We start from the raw sequence: 23,103 nt of genomic DNA, 5'->3' as shown, positions 1-23,103 counted from the left end.
CAATTTGCAAGCATGAGTCCGTGGCTCTGACAGTTCTGGACTCTAACTCCGTAGTCTTATGTCCTGGGTTGGATAATCATCATTGGGTATCAATCATCAATGAATTAGGGAGCTAAATGACTCTGCCACACTAGCTAGTCAGTAAGGAGATTGGGGATTCAAATTCTGTTCTGACTGAGATATGTGGAAAGTCTAACTGCGCCTATTATAATTGATAAACAATGCACTATTTAGTGTCCATAGTTCTGTTTGTGCAGGATTGTCCCTGCAACAATAGTAGTATGTATTGTCCTCCTATCCAATCAAAAAGTAAACTAGTATCTTATTCTTTCTTGGTGGTCATTGACATTTTATTGTTGGGAATTTTCAAAGCATAAACATTTAGAAGACTAAAGTATATGTGGACTACCCAGAGGACTGCACTCAGTGCATAGAGCTATTGCTGAATAGAATGGGAGTTTTGTTTAACGCCTTTTGCCAACTGTGCAAGCTTAGTTAGCACACAGACAGACTAATAATAATAATCTAGTACCACAGGGAGTCATAGTAGACGCAGGATAAGAATTCAGAAACAGTCTACAAGAAGATCAAAGACGATTTAGAAAAAATCGAATGAGGAAAGTTAGTAAAAAATAGGTACTCTAAAAGAAAGGGAAGTATAATTATCAATATTAACATGAAAACTTACTGGGGCCAGCAGAGGAGCCCTCGCCGGACCAATCCTGGCCTTCTTGTTCCTGCTCCGCCGGCCCCGCTACCTCATCCTCTGTCCTCTTGCCCCTGGGGGGAGCTGATGTACAACATGAAAGAAACACCCAAACATGGATGATTAAAGTCAAGCAAATCAAACATTTCAAAAGAACAAAAACAAATTATTTCAGGGAACTAGCAAATAGACAACAATTGCACTACATTTATTGACCTATCTGATGTGGTCTACTAGGATATTAGTATTGCTGGATTCGCGGACCGTCAACTTGGAAAGTTATGTAACTCACTAAACCAACTACAAAAAGGTTCGACTAGGACTGGCAGGCAGCACTCCGCAGCACGCGAAGTGACAGACAAAGTCCATTGTGTTTGCAGACCAGTGAGAACACTAAAAAGTATGTTTCCTACTACATAACCAGTCAGTAAAATACTCAAACTATCAATCCACCACCACTATCTGTTTTTAGTGGCAGGTGTACAAAGGAAGGACTGGACTTGAGTCTCTAGGGGCAGATTTACAAGTCTCTTGCGGCTCTTTTGCTCTGTTGTTGCGTGACTTTTGTGATGCAGTGGCAGCCCAAAAGAGGCACCATGTTGCGGGGTATATTAACAACGTGACGCATCTGGGAGATGCATCACGTTGTAAAACCCTGCGCCATCAGGGGGCGTTCCGGTGCAAGGGAGGGCGTTCCTGTGCAGAAACGCATCCTGAAAGTGGCTGAGTGAAATCTACAAGATTTCACTCAGTCACTTTTAGGCCAATGCTGCGTCACTCAAAACCCTTTGCCTGCTTGAAGCAGACGTACGGCTTGACGCAGCATTGGGGGGATAGGGCACCCCAGAGCATTGCTGGAGCTTCGTCGTGGTTGCGACGCAACTCCAGCAATGCGCCGCCTTTAGGGCACAGATGCGTGATGCTTCTGTGTCGTTTTTGCCCTATGGTGCGCCGCATGTAAATGCGGTGCACCATGGGTGGTGGAGGCGTGGCACACAATTACTGGCGCATCCCTGCTAATTTGCAGGGATGCACCAGTAATTGTAAATCTGCCCCTTAGTGTCTAGCATTACGCAGTTCTGTAAAGTACACTCATACATAATTTCTCAGGCCAATGAAATGAGCACAAAATCGAAAACAAATAAGAATAGTAGCACCGCCACTGAGCAGGAGAGTAGTGCACCTGAAATGCAATCACAGAAGATTTTGAAACATAATTTACCTACAATGTAATCGGCAGCATTATTGCTCTTCGGAAAAAACAAAAATTTGCAATATGATAACACATAGAGCAAGAGAAAACAGAGTAGTGATTAAATAGCTAATACTACTCACCAAGCCCGTGGATCTTGACGCCTAGCAGGTCGTGTTCATGGTCCAGGAGGTCGGACCACCGGTGAGTGGGCTGGTTGTAGGTGCGCCGGACCCGAGAGTGTTTATACATGGCCCGGCACACCTTCTCCCACAGCTTCCGGCGCTCCCGGAGCCCGTAGCCGCTAGCGATCCTGCTGCCTGCTGCGATGGTCTTGGGGAGGTGCCCCTGCATATAATAAACTAGTGCGGCTACCTCCTCCGCGCTGAAGATCTCCCGGGCTGTGACTTGCTCCCCCCTCAATCACCCGCATTGGAATGGGAAGAAAAACTTAAAAGCTGCCTCACGGCAACCTTCGATTGGATGAAAGTCAATCATCTAAAATGCAACACAGGCAAGACAGAAATCGTGCCAATGGGCCCAAATAACAACTTTACGCCCAAAACCTGGTGGCCAGAAAAGGCAGAAATCCCACCAAACACAACTCAATCGGCACGAAACCTAGGGATCACATTTGACAGCAATCTCTCTTTCAAGCAGCAAGCCTTGAAAGTGGCAGGTAACTGCTTTGCCATCATTAAAGGACTCAGGAAGTTTTTCGACCTTCTTCCACTAGAGGCTAGGAAGACGGTAACAGTCGCTTTGGTGACGTCGCGGATAGACTATTGTAATAGTCTATATGCAGGCACTACGAAAACCACCACACATAAACTTCAAATGGTACAGAATGCTGCAGCTAGGTTAGTCCTTAAATGGCCGAAGAAATCCTCCGCATCATCTGCACTAAATACTCTACATTGGCTCCCAATAAACAAGAGAGTCCTATTTAAAATACTGATTATCACCTTTAGAGCCACCCATGCTCTGGGACCAAAATACCTACAGCAGAGATTTGCCAGATACCATCCCTCTCGCAATCTCCGTTCATCTAGCTCTAATTTCCTGTCAGTACCTAGGTTCAGGCTCAGCACGAGAGGTGGCAAATCCCTACCAGTACTCGGAGCAAAAGCGTGGAACACCCTTCCCCCCTCCCTTCGTGCCCTAGACAAGGAAAAAGACTTCAGAAAGGGACTGAAAACCTGGATTTTCAAGCTACAGGACTCCTGTGTTAGAGCACTAGTGTAACAGTTGGGTGAGTTTCCATCCACACCCTACCTGTTTCTTTCATCTCTGAATCAGTATCTTGCGCCTTGATGCTCCTTGGAGTGACTGCTGCGCGGTACAAATGCTATTTTACATTACATTACATTACATTGGAGCCGGGTACGGGGTGCGGGACCCTTCCCCTTGTCCTTCCCGGCTCCCTTTGCCATGGTCCTGGACAGGAATAGAACTAATAAAAAGGAAAGAGAATAGGGAAAAAGTAAATAAAAGAAGAGGTAGAAAAAGTAGTTTTAATGTAACCAAAAGTAGAAGAAAACTTCAAACAAACAAAGGATGACAAAAATTGAAGCAGGATAGAAAAAGCATACCCAGAACCATAGCAATGAATGAAAAACAAGATGGCCGTGCCCATTGAGGACTCCGTGGATACGTTTGCGCGATATTTCCCCCGCGAGGACGCAAAAACACGTGCAAACTCGTAATAGCGCGCCGCACACACCGCGAGATTGCCAATAGCGCCGGAAACGGAAATACACAATATGCACAAGATGGCCGCGCCCATGTATGACCGCATTGGTAACTTCGTGGTCGGTGCACTGCAAGCGGCCGGCAAATACGCAAAAAACCCCGCAAACACGCCCCCAAAAAAATCTGCATATTTGCACAAATTCGCAAATTTTGCGGATCGCGATTTTGCTTTTGCGTGAATTCGGGGTCCGCAAATTTGCACATTTCGCCCATGCTTACTATTGAGACAGTCGTTCACTCACTAACACACCCATACACACACTCATCCATTGATAGAGTCCTGCACACATGCTGTCTTAAAATACATACAGTGAGTCAGTCATTCATGCAACCATGTGCTAAGTAATACCCCCCACTAAACCATACAGACACACATACTGATACTCAAAAATCAACTAATAGCCCATATAGACACTCATATAGCTACTCACCAACCCATGCAGCCACTTATACACAAAGTGGGACACTGATACAGATATTTATATATTTAAACATTACTCGCTAATACATGTATTCAGTAAGATACACTTAATAAGTCAGTTAAACAATCAATTTTACAAAAAACACAATCATTTAGACACTTATTTACCCATTTATTTTTCCATCAACCTTTAGATATACATATATAAAAAATATTTACTTTTCGGAAAGACACACATTCACTGGATGATGTCCTCAGTGATGTCATCAGTGATGTCATTTGAGATGTCATCAGTGATGTCATGATTGATGTCACTGACCATGTCATGAGTGATGTAATATGTGACGTCATCAGCAGTGCATTGCGGGCCCGCAAGTTATAGTTAGCTGAACTAACTATAACAGAGGAATTTCAATGGTTTTGTATGTGAGAAATGTCCAGCTAACTATAACATGGATGAAACCTATGTTTTTTTCAGTGAATTTCTAAGGTTTTTTAAATGCTAATTACTAACTATAACATGGCTGAAACCTATGGTTTTTAAAGTGTATTTCGAAGGTTTTTTAAATGCTAATTCCTAACTATAACATGGCTGAAACCTATGGTTTTTTTCAATGAATATATATATAACCTAGAATACCTAGAATACTTTGAGATCATGAATAACAGTATTCCAAATCTAAAATTCAGCTGTGAAATCAGCAATCAAAGGATAGTATTTCTAGACACAGAAATTTATATAAGGGAAAATAAAATCCACACTACCTTACATCGAAAATGTACTGCTATCAATGCCACCCTAGAAGCCACAAGCTTCCATCAACAGTCCCTTATCTCCAGCATCCCCTATGGGGATTTTTTAAGAATTCGCAGAATCTGCAGTGAAAAAGAGGAATGGCTGAAACACAGTGCTGCAACCTCAGACAGGTTCAAGCGGAGAAAATAGAACACTGGCGTAATTAAAAAGTGCTGGGATCAAACAAATCAGAAAACTAGAGAAGAGTGCTTGATAAAGAATCAGAAAGAATCCGCAAAAGAATCAGAACCAGTGCGACTGATAATGGATTATTCCAATGAAAGTAAAGGAACTGCAAACATTTTGAAAAGAAACTGGAAGATCTTACAGTTGGATGAAACAGTTAAGAACATCATGGGACATCATCCAAAAATAACGTACAGAAGGGCTAAAAATGTAAAAGACCATCTAATCCATAGCCACTTCAAAAAACGGCAAAATAAGGCATATGGTTGAAAACAACGGGATTCGTGAAATGCTATGCATGTAAAGCGTGCCAAATTGCTAAACCTATAAAGGAAGTGGAAATGGCTAACAAAAAAACATGGGAAATCAGAGAACTAAGCACTTGTAAAACACAATATGTGGTATATGTTGTGGAATGCCCGTGCCCATTGAGGTATGTGGGCAGTACTGTGTGTGAATTAAAGAAGCCTATACTGGAGCACATTCGAGCTACCATTCATCAGGATCGAACAAACGCGGTAGCCAAGCACATGAAACAACACCATCAAAGTGACTGGAATCAACTAAAATTCTTTGGAATTGAGAGTGTCCCCAAAAAATAACGAGGGGGAGACAGAGAGAGACTTCTTATACAGAAAGGATCCTGTCACATCCTGAACCTAAGAACGTTAACCCTGCATGGGTTAAAACAGTCAGAAGAAATGTACATTCATTTGTAAAAACTTCTCTTTCGAAAAATGACAATTGCTCAAAATAATATGCTTGACTCTAAAATGGACAGAACATTTATAATGAAAATGAAAAACTAATTAGGCAATGACCCATTAGAGGGTACGAAAAGATGAAATCACAATGACCACTGCGGAAATAATGTGTGAGGAAGCAGCGAGGCCCCACTGGAGGGAATTGTCGTTGGTCACAAATGCATACTAATTTGCCTTGCTTAAATAAATATGTCATATTTAGAGTCATGAAAGAAGTAAGAAAAGGCATAAAAATGAGCAATAAAGTTTTATTGTAACTACATATATATAAATAACATATTAAAAAAATATACATCTCCCAAAATGCATTGAGGCGCTTGTGTTCCCAAACAGGAAGTGAGGGTATGTGAAACTGACTACATAAAGTAGGGGGAGCCAAGCAGTCAGTTGATCGTGAGCAAGGTATCTGGATATACCGAAATGCGTAGATCGTTAACAACTGCCCTTTGCCACAATCAAAGAGAATGTAAGAAAAATAAAAGAAAAATTGCAAAACGACCTTGGGAGTGCGACCCGTTTGTCTCTCCATTTGGAGGGATTGTGTGGAGATTGGTAGCAGAGTGGTTCAGCTGCAGGGTGCCGCACCCAGATTGAGCGCTGCAGAAACGGCGATTGGAACCAGTTTGGAGCATACATACATACATATATACATATATATTTTTATATATGTATATATATATATATATATATATATATATATATATATATATATATATATATATATATATATATATATATATATTCACAGAAAAAACCATAGGTTATAGTGGATATATAGTTAGGAATTTGCATTTACAAAACCTTGAAAATTCAATGAAAAAACCATAGGTTATAGGCCATATATAGTTAGGAATTAGCATTTACAAAACCTTATTTTACTCGCATAAAACCATTGAAATTCCATATATAGTTAGCTAACTATAAGCGCTAACTATATATCGCGCACCCGCAATCCACTGCTGATGATGTCACATATTACATCATTCATGACATGGTCAGTGACATCACTGATGACATCACTGATTACAACATCCAGTGACTGTATGTTTCTGTAAAGTTAAAATATGTTTCACATATTGAAGAATGAGTGGATGTATAAGTGTCTGGATGAAGAATTTAGTAGGTGCATGACTGACTGTATGAGTGAGTGATTAAATGTGTCTCACTGAGTGCATGGGTTAGTGACTAAACTGTCTTAATTCGTGCATCAGTATGTTTGTTGTTGTGTAAACTGCTGCTTGTGTTGATCAGTAGCTATAAGAGTAGCCATATGGGTTATTGATTGGTTGCCCAAATATTTGAATGGGAGGCTGAGTGTGTGTGTGGGTGGCTGGGAGGTGCGTGACTCTGTGCATAGATGTGTAAGCAGTTGATTCACTAGGAGTATGAGTTCAAGAGTGCATGTGGAAACAGCTATATGAGCGGTTGACTGTGCATGGGTGTGTTGGTGAGTGAATGGATTTCTCATTGCTACATGTGCAAGTAAGTACGTATGTAAAACACAATACATGTGAGAGTTGAGATATATAAATAACTGAACATAAGAGCCAGTGAATGTGTGAGTGGCTGTATCGATCACTGTGAGCTTGTATCAGGGATTATATAAGAGAGTAAATATGTGTTATTATATGTTTGAATAAGTAAGATGTGTATAACTGTATAGTTGAGGAAATGGAGGTGTGATTGATTCTTTGCATGACTGACTAGGTGTGTGAGTAAGTCCATGGATGAGTGACAGTCTGTGAGTGTCTGTTTATACTGAGTGTATGTAAGGTTATATTAGAGTCTGAAGAGGTTCATTGTATTATCACATGAGTGATGTGATCAGTGATGACAAATGAGATGTCATCAGTGATGTCATTTGAGTTGTCATCAGTGATGTCATTTGAGATGTCATCATTGATATCATTTGAGTTGTCATCAGTGATGTCATTTGAGATGTCATCAGTGATGTCATCAGTGATGTCACTGACCATGTCATGAATGATGTAATATGTGACATCATCAGCAGTGGATTGCGGGTGCGCGATATATAGTTAGCGCTTATAGTTAGCTAACTATATATGGAATTTCAATGGTTTTATGCGAGTAAAATAAGGTTTTGTAAATGCTAATTCCTAACTATATATGGCCTATAACCTATGGTTTTTTCATTGAATTTTCAAGGTTTTGTAAATGCAAATTCCTAACTATATATCCACTATAACCTATGGTTTTTTCTGTGAATTTCATTGGTTTTTTAATAGCAAATATGAAAAGCTTTAAAATGTCAAGTACGTGATAGATAAAAACATTTTCGTATTTATGCACGCTGATGTGCTTTGAACGCTGCCCCCCCCCCCTCCCCTCTTTTGCCTTTGTTAGTACTCTCTCTTTGCAGATACAGAAGGGCAGTTAACGCAGGCCTTTACCCCCGTTGTAATCCGTCGTACCTCCTTGTCTCTCCATTTGATTGATTGTTGTCCAAGCATTTACTGTTTTAGAATTGGTTCTCTTTGGATCATTCTCTATTTACAAACAAGCACAAAGTCGCAATACTCTGTTTAGTCTTTGCAGATAGTGAAAAATCGTGTAAAAAAATAAAAGTAATCGAGCAAAATCAGTAGGCCACTAATTGGATCTCTTTTTGACCTCGCTAAAATAGAAATATTAGGAACAACCCTTCTTGAGAAATACGAAAATAGTGAGATGAACTGAGCTCCACACCATGAGGGCTGCAAGACAGCTCGGCTCCATCACCCATCCCGCACAAAATAATGACAAACCCTATGCAAATATTAAAAATATAGACAACACACCAGCAAAGAAATAGGGTAAAACATTTTATTAAAAAACTATTTACATAACGTTGGTTTATAAGATGATGTCAGTAGTGGACCGATGTGTGAATAGATCGAAAACAGCACAAGGCTCCAAGATCCGGATAGCAAGCTCCTGGATGTTGGGTGCCATAGTTTAGAGTTCTGAATTTCAGCCTTTTTCAATGCCTGTGCTTTGTTGAATCAAAATGGCGGTTTGACACAAAGCTGACTCAAGCGTTGTTACTGATGCTATGCAGACCAAAACTGGTTTTCAGTTTGTACATTTTTCTAGATTTTTCAATCCAAGTTTGGTTGACTTTGTAGAACGATGGCTTCAGATTTTCAACATACGGTGTGGTGGCGCTGACTGGGAGGGGGCGCTTCGCTCCTGCCCCCTCCCCAAGTAAGATTTTCATACGTGAAAGTACGTTAATGGTTTTGGTCCCCGAGATGCTTCGATGTCACTACCATTCTCAAATAGCATAAGTTCTGGATGTTGGGTGCCATAGTTAAGAGTTCTGAGCAGCGCTTGTAACACTGTCTGAAGCTTATTTCCTCCTACTGCAGCTTCACTATTCTCAAAGTAAGTGAGTGTCGTTTGTGGACCTGACTGCATTAGAAAACAATATGATATGTTACCTTCCTAAACAGCTTGACGGAGGCCCCTGAGGGGCGCTGTGATGGCCATGGACTCGGAGAAGACGCTTGGCTCCGACACCCTCCCCAGTCTTATAGCACTGGTGTAGCCTGAGATCGCCCCCGACATAGGCGGCCGGCTCCCGGGGTCCGGCGGTACTTTTTGCCTTTTGATGACTCTTCAATTCTGGACCTTGTCCCACAATCCGTTTGACCTGAAGACAAGCTGTAGTGAGGCGCCCCTTTATCGTTTTAGTTGCCATTCCGCCCGCTTTTGCTACACTGTGCCTCTTCCGCCATTCAGCTGTTTTCCGCCCGCTCTTGCGACTACAGCGTCTCGCTCACCATGTAGTTGAGATGCGCCCGCTCTAGCGGTGCAGCGATAGGCGGCTGCCACAGGACTCTCAAAATGGCGGCCGGCTCTTCGGTTTTGGGCCTGGTCCACTAAAATGGCCCTGGGACACCTTGGAACTCGGACGCTTGTCTGCTAGGGCTTGGATCCCATTCTCGAAAAGCGTCCCCTCAGCCGTGAAGATTCTACAAAAGTCATGGGGGCCTCCGACTCCCGCAGGCTTCTGGTGGGGAGCGGCTGCCATGATTGCTCGTGGAATGGCCACGACGGAGCTACGAGATGGTAGTGGTCTCATGCTGACGCCAGCTTTAGTCTGAAACATCCAGAAACACTGTAGACTACCAATTCGATCAGTTCCGGTAGCGCCCCAACATGACCCGGAAGAGAAGAACTTGCCCTCCCCTCTTTGACTGATGGTTCTTGTTGCCTGTCCCCTCTGTTGTCATTTAACAGAACTTTTTGGACTACTTAAAGGGGTTGTGTTCTGAACGCTGGTTGGTGGAGACATTTAGACTATATTCTTGACCTACGTTGTCGCGTAATGCGTTTTATGACACGCCGCGTTAGCGCACCCGGAAGTGATCCGAGGCGCGGCGCGCAGCGCGTAACGTAAGCATAACAGGTCATGTGACTTGTTAATAAAACTTTTCATTGGTTCATTTTACTTTTGTTAATTTAATGATGAAAAGCTTGGTCATATGACCTAAAAATTACGCTTTTTATTATTTTCGAACAATATTTTTTTTTCAAACATATGTTATAATATTCCAGGCTAATGTACTTTCCCGGAAAATTTACAACTGTCTGGCAAGTAAAATATATTCCTTTTTCGAGAAAAAGGGCGTTTCTTCCTTCCATGACGGAGCCGTTGAGTAAAAGAGATTCGGCCTGCTGTCTTAGTCGCCGATGCGCCTGATTATCAGATTCTTATCGATCACTTTATGTTGCAGACATGAAAAACACAACTGCCCTTGACCATTTATCTTTACTGCGTTCCTACATATTATACCTTTTATCCGTCATGTAATTGGACTGCTTTATTTCACTTGCCTTTTACTGATTCGAAAACAGTCACTAAAAGTAAAAACTTTACAAATGAAAATACTACTACCGTGTTTTGTTTTAAAAACCTTTATTGTGAAAATGTCAGTATACAAATACGGGCCTATAACCACGTGGGCCGGCCACGGAGCAAACTCAAATCGTATATGATGAGGAGACATTTACACTGTAGAAGAACGTAACGAGCGGGCCATTAGGTGACAAGAACAAAGGTGTCTAACAGTTGCGGAATCGGTGGACGTACATTTTGTAATTAAAATACGACAGGGCCACTTACAATAACATTTTCTAGATATACATTTGCGGGCAAAGAGTTACGAGTCCCATTTATACCGGCGCCATTTTGGGCGAGGCCGGGCAGGTCCAAGATATAGTCAAAATGTCTCCACCAACCATCGGCCAGACCAGAACCCCTTTCGGCCCTTTATGCTACAAGATGGTGTCTTCCATTCAGAAAATATTGGTGGCAGCATTTTGAAAGGAAACAGAAACAGCCGTTCTCCTAGTGAGTTTCACATTGTTACATTTAGGAAGAATGTTGAAGAGTAGTATGTGGAAAATCTGAAGCCATTTTTCTACAAACTCTCAATCAGACTTGGATGGAAAAAAAAACCTGAAGAATGTACAAACTGAAAACCAATTTTTGTCTGTATAGCACCAACAGTAACGCTTGAGTCAGCTTTGTGTCAAGCCGCCATTTTCATTCAATCAATAGCGTCCCCCTGCACACATTCAGGGACCTGGTCGTGTCTTTAGATGAAACGCATTGTAGGAAAAGAAGCAGAAAGGAAAAGGAAAAAAGTTCCGCCGGACCTAGTGAAGCTGCAGCAGGTGCAAATAAGCTTCAGACAGTCTTACAAGCACTGCTCAGAACTCTCAACTGAGGCACTCAACATCCAGGACTTGCCATTCGGATCTTAGCGCCTTGTATTTTTGTTTTGTTCTTGATGGAGGGGAAACAACAAAAAACAGGCATTGAAAACGGCTCAACTGGAGCAAAAAAAAAATTACTTCTTGGGTGCATTAGGGCATTTATGATTTTCGAATGCCGTATTCATCATGTTGATGCTCATGTTGCCATAGGACAGCATAGCACCACAGTGTATACAAGTTAACTTCATATGTTCAGATGAGGCAGGTGGCATATTTAGCATTCACCTTCTTTGATCCAGGAGGGATGGAGAAAAACTGCCAGATGAAACTTGAAACTTGGCCATCCAGATCTCGGCGCGTTCGACTCACTGTACCGCAACAGTGACCGCAACTCAGCTGGACACGCCGTCTTTCGGCGCAGCATTGTAGGATGGCCACACCAGTGCGGCAATTTGCTAGACACCACCTCGGTGCCATCCGGATCTCGGCGCGTTCGAGTCACTGTACCGCAACAGTGACCGCAATTCAGCTGGACACGCCGTCTTTCGGCGCAGCATTGTAGGATGGCCACACCAGTGCGGCAATTTGCTGGACACCACCTCGGTGCCATCCGGATCTCGGTGCGTTCGAGTCACTGTACCGCAACAGTGACCGCAACTCAGCTGGACACGCCGTCTTTCGGCGCAGCATTGTAGGATGGCCACACCAGTGCGGCAATTTGCTGGACACCACCTCGGTGCCATCCGGATCTCGACGCGTTGTGCTGCCTTCGGCCTATTCGCACATCGGTCCGCTACTGACAGTGACCGCAACTCAGCTGGACACGCCGTCTTTCGGCGCAGCATTGTAGGATGGCCACACCAGTGCGGCAATTTGCTGGACACCACATCGGTGCCATCCGCATCTCGACGCGTTGTGCTGCCTTCGGCCTATTCGCACATCGGTCCGCTACTGACAGTGACCGCAACTCAGCTGGACACGCCGTCTTTCGGCGCAGCATTGTAGGATGGCCACACCAGTGCGGCAATTTGCTGGACACCACCTCGGTGCCATCCGGATCTCGACGCGTTGTGCTGCCTTCGGCCTATTCGCACATCGGTCCGCTACTGACGCCGCCTCACGTGCCAACGGATTTTCTACGCTTTTTGTAGCCCTATGCCGCAGAACAGGTCATGTGACTTGTTTATAAAACTTTTCATTGGTTCATTTTACTTTTGGTTTCCTAAAGATGGAAGGCTTGGTCATATGACCTAAAAATAACACTTTTCATTGGTTTAGAACATTTTTTTTCCCAAACGATGAAAGCCCCACCTTGTTTCTGGATCATTCAGACTGAAGCTGGCGTCAGCATGAGAGCACCACCATCTCGTGGCTCCGTCGTGGTCATTCCGCGAGCAATCATGGCAGCCGCTCCCCACCGGAAGCCTGCGGGAGTCGGGGGCCCCCAAGACTTTTATACAATCTTCACGGCTGAGGGGACGCTTTTCGAGAATGGAGCCCAAGCCCTAGCAGGCAAGCGTCCGACTTCCAAGGTGTCCCAGGGCCATTTCAGTGGACCAGGCCCAAAACCGAAGAGCCGTCCGCCATTTTGACAGCCATGTGGCAGCCGCCTATCGCTGCACTGCAAGAGTGGGAGCAACTCCACAACATGGTGAGCGAGACGCTGTGGCCGCAAGAGCGAGCGCAACTCAGCTAGATGGCCGCCACCTGGGGAGGCCCGTTCACGCCGCCTCCCCCCCCCCCCCCGGGCCGCCGCACGCCAATTTTCGGAGCAGCATTGTAGGATACCAAAACCAGTGCGGCAGTTTACTGGACATCACCTGGGTGCCTGTCGTACATGTTGTGTCAGCCATGTGACACTGGACACAGACCGCTACTGACGAGGCCTCCCCCCGCACCACCCGGGACGCCCCACGCTGTTTTTCTGTGCTGCATTGTAGGATCCCTAAACCAGTGCGGCACCCAGGCGACATCACCTGGGTGCCGTCCAGAACTCTGCACGTTGTGCTGCCTTGGGACTATTCGCACAACAGACCGCTACTGACGAGGCCTCCCCCCGCCCCACCCGGGACACCCCACGCCAATTTTCGGAGCAGCATTGTAGGATCCCTAAACCAGTGCGGCACCCAGGCGACATCACCTGGGTGCCGTCCAGAACTCTGCACGTTGTGCTGCCTTGGGACTATTCGCACAAAAGACAGCTTCTAACCATTGTTGCTTTTTGTGTTAATAAATGTTTAAATGTTTTTAGTTTTTGTTCTGTTCATTATCGTTAAAAGTTAATAAAGTTTTATAACCTTACTTTGTTGGAGTGTTATCTATTTTTTGAAAAACGGGTGAATGGGGCCTTGAATCGGGTTATTGTCATGTGTGGGCTTTGGAAGTGTGCTGCTGCAGGATCGGACATTTCAAACTCAAATGCACGTTCTTTTTCTTACCTTTCCGAAGCATGGAGCGCAATAGCAAGCAGAGAAAGGGTGATGCACGTGTTGAACACTACCTGACCTGGCAAGTTGCTGGCAGTGCCCCCCCGCCCGCTCCTGAAAGAGGGCACACACACACCGCCGCCCCGAGTACTTCAGAAATCTTTAAAAGACCATGCGCTTGTTCATGAGGCTTAAATGGTTTATCACCTCTTCTAGAACCCCTACATCGACCCTCTGACGTTTCATGGAAAAATTACCATGTAACACAATACCAAGCCCTATCAGCTGAAACCCCCAAGGAATCGTGGGGCATATTAGCAAGGGGGTTTATCTCCGCTTTTTTGGCTTTAAAAACCATGAAAGCGGAGATAAAATTATTTCCCTATTATCAAGCTGTCGCTAACACCAGTTAGTGACACCTAAAAGGAGATAGCGACCATCTTGGGCCCGGCTTTGCATGTCAGTGATACTTATCACTAATGACATGCAAAGTGGCGTGCCAAGATGTTAGCGACTGGAAACAGTCCCTAACATCGCTACCTTCTATTACCAACTTTTGGAGATATTCGCACTAAGCGCGAATATCTCCAAAAGCTAACACCTGCCCTGAGCAGGTCTTAGCCATGTTATCCAATGGGAGGTGGATAACATGGCTAAGAGCATTAGGTCGATAATACATGAATATCGCTGACTTTTCTGCGATAATAGCAAGGTTTATCTGCGATAAAAATCGCCGATGTGCGGCGATAATTTTTGTCTCTAAACAAGTTATAGACAAAAATTATCGCTAGTTGTTAGTAATATGCCCCCGGGTTTTTGCTTGCAGAAATCGGGAGGCGGGAGACTAGCACTGAAATCAGTACTCACACGCCTGAATCAGGAGAATTGGCATGTCTGAATTCTCTACAGCTGGGGCCATAAACTACATCCGCAGGGGTAGGTGATAGCCTGGGACCAGCCTAGCATCTAAAATGGCTGCCGTGCACGACAAAATTGTGGCATTCGAAAAAAGGCAAGATGGCGCAGCCGCTGGAAGAGATATATCAACATATATCAGCCTCCTCAGCCACCCTCAGGAAACATAGGGGATTAGGATATGTCTCCCGCACCCCCTTATACCTAGTACTTTAATTAACGAAGCACAAAATGGCGAATTCCCGTTTCGCTACCAGTTTGCGGCCCAGTTCGCGGCCCGTGAAGCGCTTCTACCGTGAAAAATCATTTTTTTTTTATTTTCCCCACGGGACCCTTTAATAACCCCAACAACATTCCTAGGGGGTCAAGAGGGGGATACCTTGCCCCCTTTCATTAAATTCCCCCTTAGTTTTTCACCTTTTCTTCTCTCTCGATCCTACCGAGAGACAAGATGGCGGCCGCTCCGGACTGTCACGCAGCAAAAAAAAAAAAAAAGCTCACGCACAGCCGCTGGAAGAGATGTATCAACATATATCAGCCTCCTCACCCACCCTCAGGAAACATAGGGGATTAGGATACGTCTCCCGTACCCACTTATAACTAGTAATTTAATTTACGAAGCACAAAATGGCGAATTCCCGTTTCGCTACCAGTTCGCGGCCGCGCTTCTACCGTGAAAAATCATTTTTTTTTTATTTTCCCCACGGGACCCTTTAATAACCCCAACAACATTCCTAGGAGGTCAAGAGGGGGATACCTTGCCCCCTTTCATTAAATTCCCCCTTCGTTTTCCACCTCTTCTTCTCTCTCGATCCTACCGAGAGACAAGATGGCGTCCGCTCCGGACTGTTTAGAATGTTGACAGACACCGGAGAGCCAATCAGCTTTCTGCGCGCAAAGTTCCGATAAGCGAAAAGTAAGCGGACCGGATCGCTGCCCAGAGCGCTGTTACAGATATATATCTTGGTTTGAACGTTAATTTCTCAAAAACTACTGGAGCACATATATTGAGACCTAGCAAAGGCACATCGGGCTAACAGTCCCTACAATTTTGCCAAGTTTCGTGCAAATCCATTCAGCCGTTCGAGCTAAAAGTGAGTCCAACCGCCCTATGGAAAACTCAATGCAAAAAACGCGTTTTGAGACCCCCCTTTTTTCTCAGCCCCCCCTTGACGAAACCCCACCAAATTTTCAGGAGCTGCTCAGAAACAAAATGTGCCATTTTCCTGAAAATTTCAGCCGATTCCATCCACAAACGCCAAAGTTATTAGACATAGAATTTTCAAAAGTCCCATAGGGAATTTATCCCAACTATATATACCTACTGGCGAACGCCAGTAGGTAATATATATATATATATATATATATATATATATATATATATATACAAATACACATACACACACGCACACAAACACTATGTAATATATATAATTATAATTAGAACCTAGATACCATAAGAAATGTATTTTTTGTTTTGCAAATAACTTTGGCATTGTTTGATGAATCTTCACAAACCTTTCCCAAAAACGTTCATCCACCTTAACCCCTGCCTGGAAAGTTTTAGGTGATTAGCCATAAGGGGAGGGGGGATCTCAACAAGCAATTTCCCAATGCAATTTTTATAGGAATTTTCGAACAATGCTACAGGCAAGACAGTTGAAGGGAATTACACCCAACTTCACAAAAAGCTAGATTTTTACAAGAAAGCATGCTTTTTTAGGGCTCGCACTGTGACGCAATCGCGAAAGCGATTGTCGCAGTGGAGTCCTATTGTAATCATTCAGGCTTTCAAGGACTAACGAGGTTTGGGACAACAGACCGGCACCGCACGCACTCAGCCTGCCAGAATCGGATCAGGTCGCGCGCTCCGATTCCGGCAGGCTCTTCAGTCACCATGGATCACGCACGCACACAGAGACACACACATGAGTGCACACATACACACACACCACACCTCCCCAGCCCGCCCCCGCCCACACGAGCACACACACACAGACAATCCCCCCGCCCACACACACGCGCACATACAGAGACGCCCACCCCACCACCCCACACGCGCACATACAGAGACGCCCCCCCCCCAAACTAACCCCACTCACCGCATCGCCGGACTCTGCAGTCTCCGCAGGGCTCTTTTCTGTCCAGGCACTCTGTGGGCGCGGGCTTCCGAAGACGGAAGTCCCGCCCCACGGCAGGTTTCGTTTTTGCGCACGTCTTGTCTTACTATTATTTCTACTGCACATGTGTTGTGGGTGATATAGGGGCACTATGGGTGGTGTGCTTCCTGGTAACTGTTAATTCACCAGCAGCTTAAAAAGGGATTCCTTCCGTTTTCGGGCTATTCTCTTTCACGCAGTTCTAATTAAATGGCCTGTCAAAACTTGCTAAGATAAAATAACATTCCAATAAATACAACATTACAATAAAACACTATTACTTGTTCTCTCAAGCAAAAGTCTCTAAGGAGGGCTGTACTCTGCATTGACTTCACAACAGAGCAGCATTTTGCAAGTTACAAGTTGCAAAGGTTGGTTTGAAAATACAGACGCCAAATAGCATAGCTTAGATCTCACACATCTTTAGGACGCATATAATGCTGCCCTCAGTTCACATATGTTCATCATTTTCATGCCCCTTAACCAGGCAGGAACCGTGGCAAGGGGACATGTGCATAGGAGCTAAGTGAGCAAGCACATGGCATAACCTCCGGCGGGGCAGAGGCTTCTATTTACAATCCAGTAACCTAACCAGGGAGATCTCGCATTGCCAAGGGGAGGAAACTACGGCGGGAGGGGGCAGTTATTACAACAGATGGTAGTACTTTTTTATATTTATATGCCCTAAAATATTTTATGATTGTAAAAGTGCTGGCTGTTGACCTCACTCTGCGGCTTCCCCATATCACGCAGTTGAAAGTATAGTCATTTGAGCTGATGAAAGGCGACAAATGTAATCTTTTCATCACATTGGATTGAACAGAATGGATGTATAGGAGACTGACTAATAGCGCATACAATACAACGCCCCACGTATAGGTGAAGGATTGGGCATTAGGGATGTGCACCCAAGAATAGTGAAGATTGTGGTAGGGGTTCCATTTAAGAACCTTAAATTGTACATATGCACTTGTTACACAGCAGAGCTATCCTTGTGCTTACAAACATGTACAGGCTTAGCCTTCACATTGCAAACCTACTTCTCAGACTGCACGAGCTGCTCTGGCCTTGCCCAGCAGAGGGACCCCTTGCTCAGCCAGCGTGACCGGCCTTTTGCTGCCTGCAGGTTTGACCTGGGGGTCACTGGTTTGACTCCTGGTGGATCAGCTGAGCATTACAAATGAAAACAATCTGTATAAATTAAAACTGCTTATAAAACTATTAGATCATGCAGATTTGACATACCTAGGCCTCGGAGAGTGGCGCTGTTTCAACAACTATACATGTTGCAGACATATCCCAGACAGATGCATTTTTTTGGGGTCAGACCAGGGGGCTGAAGCTTGCACGAACATTAGGAGATCGACTGCGGCTTCTGAAAGGGCTGCAGCTGCAGGGCAGACGCAATGTTAGACACATGTCAAACTCGACAGGTCAGGGCCATTAAACGCACAGCAGGGCTCTATCAGAGGCAGACAAATGCTCATCTGACAGGGCAAGTAGAAACAAGTTAAGGCTTTGGGCCTGAGCAGAGGCAGTCACAGGCAAAGCGCATTTGTAAGGCCTAACGCCTGACCTGTGTTTTAAAGAGGCTTCTGTCAGACTTTATGGTGCTTTCATATCACTTTAAACCCATTCTTTTATGACATGGTTCAGTGGCATTCTTCTTTAAAGTGGGCCATTTATTGCCACGGGTTTTAAAGTTTCGGAGTGGAAGCTGAAACGTGGCCTGGACTGGAAGATTAGAACCCTTCCTTTAGAAGTGACACATTCTGCGCGTCAGAGTGAAATTAAAAACCGCACGAGGCCGCTCATGGCCTTCTATGCTGGATGCAGCCTACCAACACAAGTTCATTCATTTTCAGCCACCCCTAAAGCTCCATTGCAAATCCAAATATATTCTTCGCCAAGACACTAGCGCCCCATGCGTCTCTTCTAAGGCCTCAAGGCACCACATCTGCTTCAGAGACATTTTCACGTTTTGTTTTGGCGGGCCTTGGCATTTAAGGTGTAAAAGAAACATGAGAAGTTTAGCAATGTTAAAACGTTTGGTAGAAAATGTGGCGTAACGACCAGAGCTTCCGACCTTGGCGCTGCGGAACCTAGGCTCAACAGCCTGTGCTTTTGCGCAATCTCTTATTAATCTTCCCTTGCTAAATATAAAATTAGATGAATATGTACTTGTGCAATGTAACTGGTGCTCGTGCTCCTGTAGAGTGCACTCGTACCTTCGGGTCGAGTTTGCTATACATTTGTACATAAAAAAATAACGAAACAAAAAGCTGCAACATTTTTAGAGAGCCAGGCAAAATAGAATTTTGAATTTTGGAATTTAGCCTAGGTGCCACCCATGCATTGAACAAGCATTGCCAAAGCAGTAGGTCTGGCCTGGACAGCTAGTGCCAAGGTTCTTTCTTTTTATTGAAAGCATATCATCTAAAACATGCATTTGCAATGCAATAGGTCTCGCATTTACGCGAGTTTGAGCTATTGGAATTGTAAATGACAATGCCTTTTTTATGTTTTGGTTTTTAAAACATAAATAAAAAAGCCATTGTCATTTACAATGTCAATATCTTAAGCCCGTGTAAATGCGAGACCTATTGCATTGCAAATGCTTGTTTCATTAGCTGTAAATCTGTTCAATAGATTATGAGAAATTAAGGTTAGCATTTTATAGAAATCTGGACATGTACATGCAACTTAAAATAGCAATGTGATCTAATTGGCTGCATGATAGTTTTTGTCAGAAGCCCCAAAAATATGTAAATGCAACCCACTCTTCTCCCACGAGTGTCCTGCTTGATTAAAACAATAAAAAAAAACAAGTGGGGTAGGTACCCCTTGGGGCAGACCAGGTCTTGCGGCCAATCCCTTGCTGTACACAGCATTGGATCAGACGCTTACAGGAGATCACACATACAAAGTTTGAAAGTTAGATAGTATTTTGTACTGGAATGGTATCCTTCCAGCACAAAACATATGCTAGATTCACATAGATACTCTTGCACTATGGTGCAAAGATGTATGCGTGGCGCTGGACATCACATTTCAGTGCCTGCCCTAAGGAGAGTGATAGAGTGTGCCATATCTCTCTGTAAATATGGCGCTTTCTTGCTCTTGCCTTCTCGTGCAGTGCAGTACAGCTTTTTTGACTTTTGTGCTGTGCTGGGTGAAAATTTAATACATCTGGGCCTTTGTGTGCATTTCTAATTGCCAAATGCGATGCAGTGTGAACAACAAAACTCATTTTATTTATTTGTTGATGTACTTACCTCTGTGCTACCATTTTAGGTCGACCAGATTAGGTCAGGTCAATGCGTTTCAAACATTCCTTTTCTTTTGGGTTCTCCTCAGGACCTTGACTAGTTATAGCAGGAAAAGAATCAAGACCATAGTGTTGCTTGTGTTCGAAACGTGTTGGGGTTTTACCTTGTTTTCCATGATTTAGGTTAAAAAACATTACCTCTCCTTCCCTGTATTCTCAATCCATTGTTAAAAGCTCTCAGGTGCACTGGCTTACTTTTTTGCAACCCAGACTTCTCATTTATTATCGTGAACTGTTAAAAAATGAAAATGTCTGTGTTGTCTTTTGGAAAATTATCAAATATTTTTCTGGGCTCTTTATTATTAAGGTAATCTTTCACTATGGATTGGATTTTTACTCACCTTTTTGAGCACACCTTGGTCTCATAACCTGATTTCTCATTGTTGTCGATTGTCCCAATTTGTTTGAAAAAGCAGTTGTGTTTTTTTTCAAAATTATAAAGGTTCTTCTCCAAACATTTCTGTCTTTTTCATAGATTTACTAAATTAACTGTGTGGGTCTGGATGCTGCTGTTTACATGTTGCATATATAATTACTTAGGCAGGCGTTGGATACAACTACATTCTATTTAATATTTGCTTGCGTATCAGCATAATTCACCCCAATGATAAGTATAGCAAAGTCAGCAATTTAGCAGACGTTAGTGGTTTTCTCCAAAAACTAACCTCTACTAAAATAATTGGGCATCCTTGTAAATATTGCGATGTGCACATCAGCGATAATTTTACAAGCAGTACTGCCCAGTGACACCCACTTTGCATCTCATTAGAGATGCAAAGCAAGGTGTCAGGAAAACGGGTGCTAACATGCACTAATGCATGTTAGCATCCCCTTGTAGATAGGGCGATAATATTATCTCCGCTTTTTTGATGTTTACAGCCAAAAAAGCAGAGATAAGTCCCTTGTTAATATGCCCCTTAGTTTTCTCTGCCTGCTCGAACCTGCGGCCATTGTTTATAAGGCAAATGTAGTTGATTGCCTATCTACATGCAATTGCATGTTGGTTGATGTAGTGCTTTCACTTAGTTGTTTCTTTTTGCTAGCGTGGAATGTTTTCATAATTTGTATTTATTATTATCCATTGGAGATTTCTTTAATTACTGATTTTCATTAGATATTAGTTTTTCACTGTTTTTTCACCTGTCTCTTGCTGGTAGATGTAGTACCATCACTTGATAGTTTCTGTTTACCAACGTTGAATGTTGTGGTATTTTTGTCTTTTTGCTGATTTTGAACCATGGCCCCTGTCACTTGCTTTCCTTTATTGTATGAATCAGCCCTGCTAAGCTTTAAAGAAGAAATAAGGGGTGATCTACCATAATGCAAAAACAAACTAAGTCGGAAAACATACAGCCACGTGCAAGAAGAACTAGCATGTCTTTGATTCAGCAGTTGTTAAGTGCCAAGCATCCTGTAGCCAACCTAAACGAATTCAGCAAAAAAAGGGGGTGACCCTGCAGAAAGGGCTAGGTCCAACACAGATAACCTGTTCCCTATTCTTCCTTCGGAAGCTATGGTCAAAGAGTGCCTCCCTGTTGGTATTTCTAGTCCTCTTCATTGTTTTATTGATAATCAATTCAGAGTAATCCCTCTCTCGGAATATCTGTAAAAATCCTCTATCCCGCTACAGTTTCTGCATAGCCTCAGGAATTGCCTGAATGTTATTTTTTTCATAGTGGGTGAGGACTACCAAATTCGAGACGCCAGATTTTGTTTGTGGGTTTCTGGTGTGTGTCAGTTCAGAGTCCATGAGTTTAATAAGATTGCACTATATACAGGCATGCCAATGTTGATTTGTTAATAGACGACAGAACTTTAATTGCATGGTCCATCTCTAGGGGTTGTTAGGTGTCAATATTTCTGACTCTTTGAAATAGTGTACATAGAAACAGACAATGCTGGGGGCGAAGATATTGTCCCATGATGTACCATCACTTTGGAAGTGTGTGATACTTTCAAATTTGAAAACAAAAAGAGTTAAGGCCATTGAAATGCATTTTAATAGAATATGTCTCTGGTTGCTGCATTCTCAAATTGAAAAATACAAAAGGTCCTCAATCACTCTTAGAGTCTCCCTCTGTGGTAGACCTGTGCACAGACTTTTCACATTCGTACCTAGCAATAGATTCCTGATCAGGTCATATTGTATATCTATTAATATTTTAAGTAGGCCCTTGGCATCCTTGATGTTAATTCTTGAAATTAAATAATCTCTAAAACAGCAAGTCAAATAATGACCAAGCTAGAAGAGGTTGGTCATTAGTGATATGCACACGACTAACCTGGAACATTATCAAGCGAGAAGGTAAATCTTGAGAATTGACAAGTAGTGCTATGGGAGAGAGAGATAGCGCATGGGGTAACTCAGATGCAATACTTGGTCACCATGGACGGCCACTTTTTGATCAGGCAGGCAGAGGACCATCTATATATTTATACATCTTTGCTTGCTTCAAGTGCTACTACGAATTCGAAAAGGTACTAGATTCTATTCAGCCATTATTAGCTAAAAAACTTTTCCTCCAATTCAGACATGGTACTCTACCTTTTTTTTCTTTTACCAATAAGTGGGCTGGAGTACCAAAACGATTTTGCCCCGGATGCTTTGAAAAGGAGGAAACAGTCGCGCACGTAGTCCTTTTCTGCGGGGCTTACAATTTGCCAAGGCGGAAATGGTTAAAACAACTGTGCAGGAACTTAGGAATCAGGAATCACTTAGACTTCCTCAGGATCC

The sequence above is a fragment of the Lissotriton vulgaris genome, chromosome 6 (assembly GCF_964263255.1).
Source record: "Lissotriton vulgaris chromosome 6, aLisVul1.2, whole genome shotgun sequence".
In the NCBI taxonomy this organism is placed as follows: domain Eukaryota; kingdom Metazoa; phylum Chordata; class Amphibia; order Caudata; family Salamandridae; genus Lissotriton; species Lissotriton vulgaris.
Note: the sequence above shows the minus strand (reverse complement) of the source record.